The following is a 14,970-nucleotide window of genomic DNA, read 5'->3' on the forward strand; positions in this document are numbered from 1 at the left end:
GTCTGGGAAGACTGGCAGTTGTGTGTCCCACAAAAGAACAGTTATGGAATTTGAATGTTTGCACAGAGAAGACGGCAAATTCCAAGACCGTTGAAAAAATATACTCAGGTTTTCAGGCGTAAAAGCATCTTAGGACCCTGGGGACGTATGAAGTGGACTCTGAATCTGCTAATTCAGCTCTCTCTCTCTCTCTCTCTTTAAACAAGAGACAAAAGATCCATTCTTAGAAATATCCATTTCTGCAGACGGCTAATCAATTGGAATTGAATCTGGTCCTGGAAGATAGTTCATGGTCAGATAAAATAAAAGAGGTAGGGACTGACCAAGAATGAAATTTTTTTGAGAGTTATCACAGTGGGTGACTCCATAAAACAACAATCCAAAGTCCCAAAGTGCTTTACTCAAGAGACAACTGGACTTCCTTGTTTTCTTTGAAGACGTTGTGCTTCTCATCCAAGAAGCTCTGACTGAATGGTGGGCTGAAGAAATCAGTGTTTCTCACCATCTTTAAGATGGGAGGACTTCAATTCCCAGCAGGGCCAGCTGAGGAACTCTGGCATTGTGTCAGGGGTGGGCTCCAAAAATTTTAGCAAGGAGTTCTCTGCCCGGTTGCTGGGTGGGTGTGGCCATGGTGGGCGTGGCCTAGTCGGCCTCCTGCACCACAACGGGGAGGGGCGTTTTTGCCCTCCCCAGGCTTCGGAGGCTTTCCTTGAGCCTCCGGGAGGGCAAAAACGGCCTCCTCAGGCTCCGGAGGCCCTCTGGAGGCTGGAAACGGGCCCATTTCTGGCCTTCCCAAACTTCCAGTAGGCCTGTTTTTTGGCCTCCCCGAGCCTCCCTGTGCGCCCTGCACTTACCTGCATCCAAAACGGGCCGCGTGGGAATTCCTGGGAGGGGCGGGGCTGGGTGGGTGGGGCCAGCCAGGAATGGGATTTGGGGGTTCTCTGAACTGCACAGAATCTTAGCTACAGGTTCTCCCGAACCTCTGCGAACCCCCAGCAGCCCCACCCCTGCATTATGTGCTAAATTTCATCCAGCCCCTGAAGTTGATGGTGTAAGGTAGAGGGGTGGGCGGGTTAAGCGAGCGGTGACCAGACCAGGGACCGGTTCAGGGGTGTGGCCAGCCAATGTTATTACAGGTTCTCCAAACTACTACAAATTTTTACTACTGGTTCTTGCGAACCGGTGCGAACCGGGAGCAACTCACCACTGATCCTCTTCTGTGCAAATTTGCACTACTCAGATGACCCTGAGGGCACAGACAAACCTCCCACAGGCCTCAACGACTTCTAAAAGGATGCAAATGACCAGTTCTGTCTGCAAGGAGTATAAATCCTTCCATTGCCCACCATCCAATCAGAACTGAAGAAGGTTCTTGGACGAAAAGCAAAACGCCTTCAAAGAAAAAGAAAAACAAGAAAATCTGCTTGCCTTCTGAAAAAGCACCTTTGGGACAAGATAACTGCAGAATCTGCATAGACATCTTCCATCCAGAGGTAAACATCAAATGAAGAGACACTTAATTCTTTTGGTACCCGACCTCGCTCTGTTTCTATTTTTTCACTCTTGTTTATTGGGTTATAAATAGATCGTTGTGTTGTTTTTTTCCCCTCTTTCTCTTTCATGTAGTTCTCATTAGTTGCTTTGATTTCAGTCCTTCAAAGCAGAACAGAAATTCAATCCATTGGCCACGCAACGCTTGTTGCCTTCAATTCATTGAGATGTCCTGGACTTTGTGAATGTTCCTGTGAAGCTTGCTTGGAGCAGAACTCTTGCCTTCTTCTAGACGGTTTTTTTTCTGGTCATCTTCTACTATCCCAAGTAGCAATCTGGATCCTTACAGGTAGTCCTTGGTTTACTCGTTTAGCAACCACCGAAAATAGTGTTTTACAACTGTTGCACAATCACCTGCTCGCAATTCCAGGCGCTTGGCAACTGGTTCGCGTTTATGACAGTTGCAGTGTCATAAACTTGTGATCATCATCTGTGGCTATCTCAGCCAGCTTCTGACGAGTCAGGTCAATGGAGAAGCTGGAAGGAAGGGCTCTTGCGACTCGCAATCACGTGTGTTCCCACTTAGCAATCATATCTCTTAGGGACGGATTTTCTGATTCCAATTGGGGATGTGAGTCAAAGACACCCTATAGTTAAGTTCTGATGCCTCGCCAAGTCAATCAAGAGATGTCACCTGCTAGTCATTGTGAAGCAGAAACTGCTGCTGGCCTTAAACACTCATTGTTTCTTGCCTATTGACACCTACATGTGAACCTGGATGCCCTGTCATGTTGACCTCTCCATGCTTTGGTTACGTATTACATGAGCAAAAACTATGCAATTTGTTTGCCTCCCAAGAAACTGGATTTTCATTGAAAAGCAAATACAATTACAATCTGTTTGGCTGCAGACTGAGTCTAGGAAATGATAATGTCAGTTGGTAGGAGGACACATGCTACCAGATTTTTAAAAATCCACTTATCCACTGGATAAGGTAAAGGTAAAGGTTCCCCTTGCACATATGTGCTAGTCGTTCCCATCTCTAGGGGGCGGTGCTCATCTCCATTTCAAAGCCGAAGAGCCAGCGCTGTTCGAAGATGTCTCCATGGTCATGTGGCCGGCACGACTCAACGCCAAAGGTGCACGGAGCGCTGTTCCCTTCCCACCAAAGGTGGTCCCTATTTTTCTACTCGCATTTTTTACCTGCTTTCCAACTGCTAGGTTGGCAGAAGCTGGGACAAGGAACAGGAGCTCACCCCATTACGCGGCACCAGGGATTCAAACCGCTGAACTGCCGACCTTTCGATCAACAAGCTCAGCATCTTAGCCACTGAGCCACCACGTTCCCCCCAAAGATGGATAGATAGATACAAAACTGGATTTTCATTGAAAAGCAAATACAATTACAATTCTTCCGACTGCAAACTGATTCTAGGAAACATTAAAGTCAGTTGGTAGGAACACACAAGCTACGAGACAAAAGATTTCACCTGAAAGCTGTATAGATAGATGCAGAGATGTTTTCTAGGTGATGTAAAAAAAAACAACCCCTCAAGATGGCAGCCGTGATACCCCTAAAAACAGGCAGATTTTCCATTCCATCTTTTTTTTCCAAAACCATACCCAGTAGACTTTCCTAGATGGATAGACAGATCCAAAGACCAACAATTAAAAAGCTTGTTTCTAAAACCCTTTAATGAGCTTGAACTATTCTCATTATAAAACCCCGAATCCAACCGGCCAGAACTTCCCACTAATGAGAAGGGACTTGTTAATCAGTCCCAATAAACCAAGAATGTTTTTTTTAAAAAAAACCAAAACACCCCAACACTCCCCAACTCCACAGAGATAGAATACGCAGTGAAACGGAGACAGCCACAGTTCCTTGAGCAGACTGTCGTGGCCTTGCCGGCGTCTAATGGCGAGCCCCAAAACAAATCACATTATAGCTTAATTACCCCTTTCCGAGGAATAAGCCTCATTGAACATGGTGGAACTTATTTCTAAGTGAACATGCCGAAGTCTGCACCGTCAGTTAAATAAGGAGAACAGATGGCCTTCCTCGGAATAATCTTGACCAATTTCTAAACTAAGAACAATGCGTGCATTATGTCTCCTGATGCTACCTAAAACCCGAGCAATATTATCCTCATTATTGTCCTTTGATCAAAACAATTCGTCTTGTATCCAATTAGCAGACGGGAGTCATCAGACAGAAGGGGGAACGTTCACTCTGAAAGTGGGAGTCGGATGTCTTTGCTTAAGTGACTGAGGGTGAGCTGAACAGAAGCAAGGATTTAGCAGTAGCCGTTGCACTTAGGCTTACATACTGCTTCGTCGTGCTTTTACAGCCTCTCTGAATGGTTTACAGAGTCAGAATATCGCCCCTCAACAATCTGGCCGCTCATTTTACTGACCTGGGACGGATGGAAGGCCGAGTCAACCTTGAGTCGGTCAGGATTGAACTCCTGGCACCCGGCAGAGTCAGCCTGCAATACTGCATTCTAACTACTGCGCCACCAGGAAGGAGAATGAGAAAAGGAATAAGAGAGGAAGGAAGGAAGGAAGGAAGGAAGGAAGAAGGAAGGAAGGAAGGAAGGAAGGAGTTGGGAAAGAAGAAAGGAAGGAGTGGGGAAGGATGGACGGAGTGGGGAAGGAAGGAAGGAAGGAAGGAAGGTGTTGGGAAAGAAGAAAGGAAGGAGTTGGGAAAGAAGGAAGGAAGGAGTGGGGAAGGAAGGAAGGAGTGGGGAAGGAAGGAAGGCGTGGGAAAGGAAGGAAGGAAGGAAGGAGTTGGGAAAGAAGAAAGGAAGGAGTGGGGAAGGATGGACGGAGTGGGGAAGGAAGGAAGGAAGGAGTTGGGAAAGAAGGAAGGAAGGAGTGGGGAAGGAAGGAAGGAGTGGGGAAGGAAGGAAGGCATGGGAAAGGAAGGAAGGAAGGAGTTGGGAAAGAAGGAAGGAAGGAAGGAAGGTAGGTGTGGGGAAGGCAGGCAGGCAGGCAGGAAGGGAGGAAGGAAGGAAAGAGTAGGAAAGGGAAGAAGGAGTGGGGAAGGAAGGAAGGAGTGGGGAAAGAAGGAAGGCATGGGAAAGGAAGGAAGAAAGGAGTTGGAAAAGAAGGAAGGAAGGAAATAGTGGGGAAGGAAGGAAGGAAGGAAGGTGTGAGGAAGGCAGGCAGGCAGGAAGGGTGGAAGGAAGGAAAGAGTAGGAAAGGGAGGAAGGAGTTGGGAAAGAAGGAAAGAAGGAAATAGTGGGGAAGGAAGGCAGGCAGGAAGGCAGGAAGGGAGGAAGGAAGGAAGGAGTGGAGAAGGAAGGAAGGAGTTGGGAAAGAAGGCTCAATTATGGTCATAAATCGAGGCCTGCCTCTTGTGTAACATTTAAGGAACCCTAACTAACACTTATTGATTGAACCTGTATGGCCGTGTCTCTCTCCACAAGTGATTCTGAGCAAAGGACACAATTTTAAAAGAAAGAACGATGGCAACAACACAACCATTTAAAAAAGTAATGGGGTTTTTTTCTTTCTTTCCCTAGCCCAGTGATGGCGAACCTTTTCGGCACAGTGCTCATCAGGACCGCACTCCAGAAAAGCCGAACTTCCAGGTCCTAGCACGCATGTGCACCTGACGATCAGCTGGCCAGCGTGCATGTGCACACCGGTTTTCGGCAGTGCCGCACACACGAAGGACGGCTGATCATTGTGCCTGCGTGCATGCCAGAAACACAGAAAAAAAGCAGGCAAGACCGTGTGTGCCGGGTGACATGGGTTCGCGTGCCACTTTGGGCATGTGTGCCATAAGTTAGCCATCACGGCCCTAGCCCCATGCTAAAGGATAGACTTTAGGAAGGGAAACCAAAAGAGGGAAGAAGGGAAAAAAACCCACATTCCGAGATAAAAATATCTCAAGGGATCGCCTTTCTTTCTCCGTGATGCTCGCGTGCCTTTTTCTTTCCCCCCCGGGTACAGCACACACACTAAATTACTTAGATTTGCTCCACCGCAAAGTTGATGGGCCATAAAAATGAGGAATAAGGAAGAAAATATGGCTGTCCATGCTTGGAGACACACAAAAAAAGGAAAAATTCTATGCAGTTCCAGCATCACCAAAGGAGCCCTTCCTCTTTGCATGCTGGGAAATGGGCCGCTTGCTTCCCGTCTGCCTCCCGCTAAATCACTTCTGACAGTCTGACACCAGTTAATTTTTTACAACTCGGCCCCAGCTTATTCCCTCTAATCACGCAAGCAGAATAATGAATGTTCTACTTGTTTCGGGGGGGGGGGGTGCAGGGGGCGGGAAAAGCATGTGAACTGAGGGAGGGGTGGTCTCTGCGATTTAAAGGACGCAGACCGGAACTACTTGATGGCTGCATTGATCCAACCGTCTCCTTGGGGGTTCCTGAATTAGACCAATTTTTCTGCATTGTCACATTTACGGTGGACCATAAAACAGGACCAGGTTTGGTTTACATAAGCTAAGACTCAAAAAATACAGCAAAGCTAAATCTCCAAAATAATCTATCTATTTATCTATCTATCTATCTATCTATCTATCTATCTATCTATCTATCTATCTATCTATCATCTGTTTCTCCTATCTATGCATCTCTCTCTCTCTCTCTCTCATATCTATGCATCTGTCTGTCTGTCTGTATCTATCTATCTATCTTTCTATCTATCTATCCATCATCTATGCATCTCTCTCTCTCTCTCTCCGTCTGATCATTCCTCCCCCCTCTTAAAAGAAGAGCCAGCTGATCCAAGACACGACATTATGTCAAAAGAAAACAGATGGAGTTTCCCCAGGAAACTGAAATGGATAGCTAACAGAAAAGGATCTCCATTCAGAAACACATGACTCATTCCTACTCTGGAGGTGGTTTGAAATTTTGCGCCGCTTCCCCCTTCTCTCTTCCCTGTCCTGATTAAAAAATCAGAAATACATTATTCACTTCCCTCGTCTCGATACACAATGCAAAGAAAATGCCACGGACTGCTTTTCCGGATCCCAGCTTCCTGTTATTCAGGTGGACATCCTAGTATTTAGAAAGATAAGATCACCTCCCCACCTCAAGACCCAAGCCGTGGGCTTAATCATTTGCAGCTTGCTTTCCCGGGTGGGGGGTGGGGGGCATTAAGTAGGTCACCACTGTAAAGGAAAACATGCGACAAAAGCACACGCTCAAGTCATACGAAAACCCGAAGCCCTCAAACTATTTGCAGCTGTTGAAGAAGCTGGCTTCAAACTGCAACCCCGCTCAGGAGGTCCACCACCGGCTGTGACCTGGAAAAATCTGGATGACCTCAGATTGCAACAAAGAGAGGCCAGAAGCACCAGGGATGCCCTCGTATTTTTGCAACTAGATCTGATAGTCCTAACCTTCCAAGGATGCACGCACATAAACATCTGCAGGAATCTGCAGGCCAAGCCATGTAAAAGGAAGTTTGAGAGAAGGAGGAAGATGAGCTATCAATTACCTCTTGGCTTCCAGGCAGAGAGATTCAGGAAGGGATGATGCTTTGGAGGAGCTACGATTGTCCTTGTAAAAACTTCAACCCTTCAGAGAATTCTTGCTCTCCTTCTCTTCTTACAGTAACCAATGGCAGCTGCTGGGGGCAGGAAGGGTGAGTGATGTCACAGGAAGAGCTGAGGTCAACGTGGGGGCTTATAAAGTCTTCTTCCAAGAATTTAAAGATGGAATGGGAGTAGAGATCCCCCGGAGACCAAAACATTTCTCTTTCCCCTCCCTGCCAACCATGAATGAAAGTCTGAAATGGTGCTGCAAATGTTTATCAGATCTGTGTCATGTTATTTCAAGCAGTTTTGCAGGCAGGGCTAAGGATGAGAATAGCAGGGCTTTGTGTCTTTATGAAGACTTCTTCAACTTTGATTTCCATCCTTGGTTTTGAAAAAACCAGTTAGTGCGATCTCAGAGTGAGGACGGCAGGGGCCACGGTCAACAGCCATCAAAACCAACTGGGCAGGTAGAGGCTAGGTGAAACTTGGCTTAATGCCAGGAACTGTGGGAGGGAGTCTAGTGGACAATCACTTAAATATGAGCCAACAGTCTCTGGCAGCAGCCAAAAAAGCCAATGCAATCCCGGGTTGCATCAATAGAGGGATAGAATCAAGACCACGTGAAGTTCTTGTACCAATTTGCAAAGCCTTAGTAAGACCACACTTGGAATACTGCATCCAGTTCTGGTCACCATAATACAAGAAAAGACTTTGGAAAGAGTGCAGAGAAGAGCAACCAGGATGATTGGGAGCTGGAGGCTAAAACGTACGAAGAACTGTTACAGAAATTGGGTAGGAAAGGAAGGACTAGGGGGGACATGATAGGAGCGTTCCAGGATTTGAGGGGTTCCTACAAAGATGAAGGAGTCAAAACTGTTTTCCAAAGCACCAATAGGCGAGACCAGAAACAGTGGTTGGAAACTAACCAAGGAGAGAGTCAACCTAGAACTAAGGAGAAATTATCTAATGGTGAGAGCAATTGACCAATGGAATAACTTGTCTTCAGAAGTTGTGGGTGCACCATCACTAAAGGCTTTCAAAAAGAGACTGGACAATCGTTTGTCTGAAATGATTTAGGGTCTCCTGCTCAAGCAGGGAGTTGGACTAGAAGACCTCCAAGGTCCCTTCCACCTTTATTAATCTATGTTCTATCATTTGATGACCTCTCAGTTTGAATCAGCCAATTTCTGTCTTCAGAATATTGCATTCGGATTTTGACCAGGGGTGGGTTCTACTTATACTACTGGTTTGCAATGGGAGCGCGCGTGCACTTCTGCACATGCACAGATCACCCATGGTGACATCGGGGTGGGTGGGTGGAGCCTCCCGCCGGTTTTACTACTGGTTCTATAGAACCGGATCGAACTGGGAGCAACCCACCACTGGTTTTGACAATAGGTCAACAAAGTCTATCAGAAACTCCTGGCACCATCATTGTGAAGATTCATACTTTATTGGCTATAAAACACAGATTTCTGTAATCAATTGGAATTGTGGGAAGGAAGGAAGGAAGGAAGGAAGGAAGGAAGGAAGGAAGGAAGGAAGGAAGGAAGGAAGGAAGGAAGGAAAATAGCAAACGGTTGTCCAATCTCTTCTTAAAGGCCTCCAGTGATCGAGAAGGAAGGAAGGAAGGAAGGAAGGAAGGAAGGAAGGAAGGAAGGAAGGAAGGAAGGAAGGAAGGAAGGAAAACAGCAAACGGTTGTCCAATCTCTTCTTAAAGGCCTCCAGTGATTGAGAAGGAAGGAAGGAAGGAAGGAAGGAAGGAAGGAAGGAAGGAAGGAAGGAAGGAAGGAAAACAGCAAATGGTTGTCCAGTCTCTTCTTAAAAACCTCCAGTGTTCGAGAAGGAAGGAAGGAAGGAAGGAAGGAAGGAAGGAAGGAAGGAAGGAAGGAAGGAAGGAAGGAAGGAAGGGTTCCATAATGGATCAAAGATACTGGTGTAGGCTTTCACCACTGGTATCTTTTGGGCATTGTTGGGCTTCAGAGTTTAGTGCCTGTGGTCAAAACAACAGATCAAAGATACATTGGCTTTGATAAAATTTTATATTTGGGCGATCTGAAGAATTTACAGCATATATTTCAAAGGAATGGATATTACGTTACAATATTAACATTCAGCTCCTGTTTTTCACAAGCCTCAGCCTTCATTCCATGAACATTCATGTTTGATGGAGCAGAGCAATCTGCTTCAGGCAGACTTATAATCATTTGCAGAATTTGGCATCCATTTTATCTTTGGCGAGACTTATTCAATATTGACCCCAGAGGGCTTCCCAGTCCAAATCCATCAGGGTTAGCGTAGCTGGGATAAATGACATCGAATATCGGTTCCTCTAAAGACACAAAGACTCCCATTAAGCCGAGAGTTTAACGTTACATAAGCCTATCATTGTTTACGGAAGGCAGAAACCTGGTCAGCTGAGATTCTCTCGGGATTGTCCTCTTTTACGTAAGTAAGTGACTTCATCTAATGGCAACTTTACTACAAAGGGAATAAAATAGTAAGGAAAATTCTTCCGCCCCCCCAAGTTGGAAAGTCGTTTTATGAAAGCTGGCTAGGACAATTGCCATGGGAAAAAAATATTTTGCCTTTTTGGTATCCACATCTGACTGGTTCATTTGAGGACAGCAGTTTGCAGACAATGAACTTTTCCTTATGAAATGTATTTGTTGGTAGCGACAGACAAATGAAACGCTAATGGGTGTATGTAACAGTCCCCCAGGAACGGTCCGTGAAATTGTGAATTTCATCAATAATCCATCCCTTAGATGTACAGGGGAATAAATGCTCCTGGGGCCTTCCTTTCTCTACTATGTATCTGGGAGCTGCATACAACTTTTTTTCCTGCTTACCACAACACATGCCTGTGGCCAAACAGTTTCAGCTCATATTTGGATGATAGGTAGGTGGATAGGTAGGTAGGTAGATAGAAGAGAGAATGAGAGAGAGAGAGAATATTCCAGACTCTTTTTTCTCCTCTGTCTGTCTGTCTTAAGTAGAGTTTGGACTATTGATTTATTTTATTTTTTATTATTCATATTTCTATGCCGCCCACTCTCTGAGGACTCTGGGCGGCTTACACCAAAGACAGTATACTAAATAGCATATTGCCCCCAACAATCTGGGTCCTCATTTTACCCACCTCGGAAGGATGGAAGGCTGAGTCAACCTTGAGCTGGTGAGATTTGATCCGCTGATCTGCTGAACTAGCAGTCAGCTGAAGTAGCTGCAGTACTGCTCTCTAACCACTGCGCCACCTCAGCTCTTAAAGACCTCCAAGGTCCCTTCAACTCTATTATTCTGTTCTGCTAGTATGTATATTATCTATCTTCTCTCCATCCATCCATCCATCTATCCATCCATCCATGTACTTTTACTATATTATCTATCTACCATCTGTATGTCTTTCTCTCTGTCTACCTACCTACCTGCCTGCCTATCTATCTGTTTATCTCTCTCTCTCATCTATCCATCTATCCATGTATCCATGTATCCATCTCTCCATCCCCCATCCATCTATCATCCATCCATCCATGACAAAGACTACTCCAAACCAGAACATTTTGCTTCTCTATGCTTAATATTTTTGGGGGGGTATTCTTTCTTCTGTGGAAGATTGTCCACCCAACATATTTTGGGGTTGCAAATTGGATAGATTTGTATTGTTTGCCTGTTTTCAAGCATCTTTCTCTCCAATGGGGAGACCTCAGATATATGAGATCCTTAAAAAAAAAAAAAATCAAAGTCAAAATACTCATTCAACCTACAAAGTATGATTTCTTTTATTTTACATCTTGTTTTTATGAAGGGATAACTAGTAACACCTCAAGATGAAGAACTGGTCTTTAGCTCCCCAACTGCCCGAGATCCTCCAGGATTAAAGGATTCCAAAGTTTTGTCTCAGGAAATCGGATGTCCAGCTCCCTTCTCTGTTCCTCTTCCCTAGAGAAGCCCTTTTTGGATGGCATCTCTGCCTCTCAAATTTCCAGATGTGCGGCCAGTCCAAAAGCGGCTCTATAGACCCAGGCGATCTAAGCAAACGGGTGATTATCTGAGAAAGAACATTTGTGTAATGATATTTTTATGAAGGCTATTATCCGCCCCGGCTCTTTGTGGTTAGAATTATGTATAATAAAAGTTATATGCAGTTTTATACATCTGGGTTTTAGCTACGCTTCTTTGATTTTTCCATATTTTGTGTTATAATTTGATTGTAGCCTTGGTTTTAATCTCTCAGTGGGTTGGCTTCCCAGAATGGTTTTAGACCGCTCAGAAGACTTGTGCCCCAGCTGACACACACACACACACACACACACACCTATCTTATCTTCTATCATCTATCTATTTAACTGTCCGTCTGTCCTTCCATCCATCCTTCCATCCATCCTTCCATCCATCCATCCATCCATCCATCCATCCATCCGTCCGTCCGTCCGTTTCTTTCTATCTATCTATCTATCTATCTATCTATCTATCTATCTATCTATCTATCTTATCTTCTATCATCTATCTGTCTAACTGTCCGTCCATCCATCCATCCATCCATCCATCCATCCATATCTATCTATCTATCTATCTTATCTTCTATCATCTATCTATCTAACTGTCCGTCCTTCCATCCATCCATCCATCCATCCATCCATCCATCCATATCTATCTATCTATCTATCTATCTATCTATCTATCTATCTATCTTATCTTCTATCATCTATCTATCTAACTGTCCATCCGTCCTTCCATCCATCCATCCATCCATCTGTATCTATCCCTGTCTGTCTGTCTGTCTGTCTGTCTGTCTGTCTGTCTGTCTATCTATCTATCTATCTATCTATCTATCTATCTATCTATCTATCTATCTATCTATCATCTATCTCTATCTGTTTGTGTCTCTGTCTGTCTATCATCTTCAGTATTTCTCTTTCTCTGTCTGTCTGTCTGTCTTTCTTTTTTTGTCTGTCTCTCTTTCTTTCACTGCCCCCTCACAAACAGACCCATTTTGAGGAAGGGGTTTTAAAGGGATGGTGAACTTAAAGCCAGCAGGCCCAAAGCCAGACACGTGGGGTTCAGGGGCTTTGCAATCAAGAATGTCCCCCTTTGTATGCATCCACCAGCTCACTTGCCTTGACCTTTGCCCTGTGAACTGCCTCCAAAAGCTGTTAACCATCTTCTGGTGGCTGTTCCCAGATGTTGGCTCTGCTCAGTGGTGGGAAACTCTCTTTCTGAAATCTGGGTTTTCAGACGCATCTACAAGTTATTCCTTCAAAAAAAAAAAAAAAGACGCTTGCTGTAACTGGGAACCTGGGAAATTTCAGGAGGGAGACTGCAATAAATAAATTCTCCAATAAATTAAAGATAAGAAAAGAAGCAGGCTACCACGGAGAAAATCTCCCATGGGCTTTGTTTGTGAATCAGACGCTCTCCGTTCCAGTGACTAGGAGAGAAAAAAAGAGCTTTTCAGAAGACATAGTGCAATTACGACACTTTTTATGGTCATTTGTCTCTTCCCTTGTTAGATATTTCATTAGTGGAATGGGTCACCACCCCTCACTGTGCGTCAAATATTTTTTTTGTTTCTCAAAGATTTCTTCACTCTTTTTTCCATAATAGCAAAGGTGCACTTAAGGATGTTCGTTTCACACAGGTTTTGGGGAGACTGATCAATGGACAGAAGAGAAAAATCAGTCCTGGGAATTGGGATTGGATTCATGCTGCTTTTAATGAGACCCATCCTTTACTTTTTTCCAAGGCAATCGTGGAACAAAACCACCGCAATGGAGGAAACGAGATTCCTGCATCCAATCCATAGGTTTGTGCAGAAGCAGGCAAAATTCTCTGAAGAGGCTGAAGTCAGATCATATAAAGACTTTTTCTATGATCTAGTGAGAACCTACAAAAATTGCCCTTGTAAGTTGTTTGAGGCCTGCTGGGTTGGCATTTCCCTAACCATTCTACTACCCTTTGTAGAAGTACTACGATCTTGGTTGGAAGTAATTAGTAATAGAAAAGATGTATTGAGTTCATACTGCCTCCCAGAAGTTAATTCTCTAGACACCTGTCTTCTAGGTAGCTCTCAGAATGTGTGCTTCTCCTTTAAAGATAATGACAGAGGTTTAATGAAAAGAAGGACTGGGGGAGACATGATAGCAGTGTTCCAATATTTGAGGGGCTGCCCCAAAGAAGAGGGAGTCAAGCTATTCTCCAAAGCACCTGAGGGCAAGAGAAGAAGCAATGGGTGGAAACTCATCAAGGAGAGGAGCAACCTATTTATTTATTTATTTATTTATTTTATTAGATTTCTATACCGCCCTACTCCCGAAGGACTCAGGGCGGTGCACAGCCAAACAATAAAAACACATACAATACAAAATTTAAAAAATAGAATAAAATCAAATTAAATAATTTTGGCCCCGACAAATTTAAAACCCCAAACTTTTAAAACCAATTTAAAATTGAATATATAAATACTAAAAAATATTTAAAATTTTAAAAATCTTTTATAAAAGAGGGGGAAAATTAGGCCAGGCCGGCCTGGTGAAATAGTAAGGTCTTTAAGGCGCGGCGGAAGGTGCGCAGATCCGGGATCCTCCGTATCTCTGGGGGGAGCTCGTTCCAGATAGTAGGTGCCCCCACAGAGAAGGCTCTCCCCCTGGGGGCCGCCAGTCGGCATTGTTTGGCTGACGGCACCCGGAGGAGCCCCTCTCTATGGGAGCGTACCGGCCGGTGGGAGGCTATTGGTGGTAGTAGGCGGTCCCGCAAGTACCCGGGTCCTAAGCCATGGAGCGCTTTAAAGGTGGTAACCAAAACCTTGAAGCGCACCCGGAAGACCACCGGGAGCCAGTGCAGCTCGCGCAGGAGAGGTGTTACATGGGAACGCCATGTCGCTCCCATTACCACCCGCGCGGCCGCACTCTGCGCCAGTTGGAGCCTCCGGGTGCTCCTCAAGGGGAGCCCCATGTAGAGAGTGTTGCAATAGTCCAGGCGGGAGGTGACAAGGGCATGAGTGACCGTGCGTAAAGAGTCCCGATCCAGAAAGGGACGCAACTGGCGAATCAGGCGAACCTGATGAAAAATCCTCCCGGTCACGGCCGTCAAGTGCTCTTCTAAAGACAGCCGTGAGTCCAGGAGGACACCCAAGTTGCGAGCCCTCTCCGTGGGGGCCAATGATTCGCCCCCAATAGTCAGTGATGGCGTCAACTGACTATATCGGGACGTCGGAAACCACAGCCACTCAGTCTTGGATGGGTTGAGCCTGAGCCTGTTCCTCCCCATCCAGATCCGTACGGCCTCCAGGCACCGGGACATCACTTCAAGGGCATCGTTGGGGTGATCCGGGGTGGAGATGTACAGCTGGGTGTCGTCAGCGTACTGATGGTACTCCACCCCGAAACCACGGATGATCTCGCCCAGCGGCTTCACATAAATGTTGAACAGGAGAGGCGAGAGGACCGACCCTTGCGGCACCCCACATATGAGGGGCCTCGGGGTCGACCTCTGTCCCCCTGTCAACACAGACTGCGACCGGTCAGAGAGAAAGGAGGAGAACCACCGCAACACAGTGCCTCCCACCCCCAACTCTTCCAACCGGTGCAGCATGATACCATGGTCGATGGTATCAAAAGCCGCTGAGAGATCTAACAGGACCAGGACAGAGGAGCACCCCCTGTCCCGAGCCCTCCAGAGATCATCAACCAACGCGACCAATGCCGTTTCCGTGCTGTACCCGGGCCTGAAGCCCGACTGGAACGGATCCAGATACGTCGTTTCATCCAGGTGCTGGGGGAGCTGTTGCGCGACCACACTCTCAACAACCTTCGCAACAAAGCGAAGATTGGAGACCGGACGATAATTTACCAACATTGCCGGGTCCAGGGAAGGCTTCTTGAGGAGAGGCCTCACCACCGCCTCTTTCAAGGCGGCGGGAAAGTCACCCTCACTCAGCGAAGCGTTTATAATCCCCTGGAGCCAACCTA

At 45.8% G+C, this 14,970-nt stretch overlaps 1 protein-coding gene across 8 annotated transcripts in view; it reads right to left on the bottom strand.

Annotated features, from left to right (window-relative positions):
* Positions 1 to 14,970, bottom strand: part of FRMD4A (FERM domain containing 4A) — a 363,743-nt gene that overhangs the window by 200,788 nt on the left and 147,985 nt on the right. The window contains exon 1 of one of the 8 annotated variants that reach the window (XM_087874357.1): positions 6,961 to 7,091. The exons of the other annotated variants lie outside the window; for them this stretch is intronic. The gene's annotated coding sequence lies outside the window, so the exon portion shown is untranslated. Of the gene's footprint in view, positions 1 to 6,960; positions 7,092 to 14,970 lie in introns of those variants that run through there. 8 annotated transcript variants of the gene reach the window in all.

Source organism: Pantherophis guttatus, chromosome 7 (assembly GCF_059756535.1).
Source record: "Pantherophis guttatus breed Tessera chromosome 7, ASM5975653v1, whole genome shotgun sequence".
NCBI lineage: Eukaryota > Metazoa > Chordata > Lepidosauria > Squamata > Colubridae > Pantherophis > Pantherophis guttatus.